This window comes from Aplysia californica, unplaced genomic scaffold, assembly GCF_000002075.1.
Source record: "Aplysia californica isolate F4 #8 unplaced genomic scaffold, AplCal3.0 scaffold00009, whole genome shotgun sequence".
Classification (NCBI taxonomy): Eukaryota; Metazoa; Mollusca; class Gastropoda; order Aplysiida; family Aplysiidae; genus Aplysia; species Aplysia californica.
In genome coordinates, this window is record NW_004797279.1 from 893,023 (window position 1) to 894,093 (window position 1,071).

The 1,071-nt window shown below is 38.6% G+C and overlaps 1 protein-coding gene across 1 annotated transcript in view; it reads right to left on the reverse strand.

The window, feature by feature from the left end:
- LOC101860377 overlaps nt 1-831 on the reverse strand; it is a gene marked incomplete in the record, with an annotated part of 89,145 nt that extends 88,314 nt beyond the window's left edge. The window contains 1 exon segment of the mRNA XM_013082906.2: nt 343-831.
- Between the last annotated feature and the right edge of the window lie 240 nt (nt 832-1,071).

A 1,071-nucleotide genomic window follows, 5' to 3' on the forward strand; every position in this document is an offset into this window, starting at 1 on the left:
AGACAGACAGACAGACAGACAGACAGACAGACAGACAGACAGACAGACAGACAGACAGACAGACAGACAGACAGACAGACAGACAGACAGACAGACAAATAAATAAATAAATAAATACAAATTCCAAAATTTAACAGAAAAAGCAACTACCACAAAAACACACAAAACAAACAACAACGAAAAATAACAACAACAACAACAAATAACAACAAGAACAATAACAACAGCAACAATAACAACGAAAATAACAGCGAAAACAACCTCAAAAACAGCAACAAAGGCTTTACTTCACTACACCATCAAGTGTACAACTGTGCGGACTGAGAGATACACTCCACTCACCTGTAAATACCTGAGAATATCCGTCTTGTTTGACACTCGGAATTTGAATGAATGAACACTAAACTTCCTTTAGTTTAAGTCCCTTTAGAGGCAACTGATGAACTGAAAGAAAAAAAAAATAGATCAAAATAAATATACGCCGATTCTTTCAAATGAACAACTAGCATTCAATACTCAGTACAATCCACTCTTCTAATAAACACATCGTCTTTGTTTAAGATTAAGCCCTCGTCTAAACGTTATGACAGGACATTTTATAAATTGCTCGTTCGTCTCAGGACAGGTTTTACATTCGGGCGCCAGCGGTCCAGATCTAGCAGTTCGCTTGAAAAGGGTGACAACCTTTCTTCTCTACCTCAATCCAACCGCGAGTGGATATTACAGTTGTTTTTATATACCAGGAGATGTTTTTATACCTCCATCAACCCTGTTTAGATCATTTAGGATAGGAGGTAGGTTTCCGACCTTGCCTGTCAGGACCAACCCGGGCGGTGGGGGAAACAACATCCCTGCAGAAAGATAGAAATTATGTTTGATAATAATTTAATTTTTCCCCCACTCATGAGTGCGACAGCGAAGTGCTTGGCCACTAGACCACCGACGCCGGTAATAATAATAATAATAATAATAATAATGATAAATAGCATTTATTGTATAGCGCACATCCCCGCTCGACAGCAAGCTCTTTGCACTTTACTCTATATTATTACCGCGGCAGACAATAGAAAA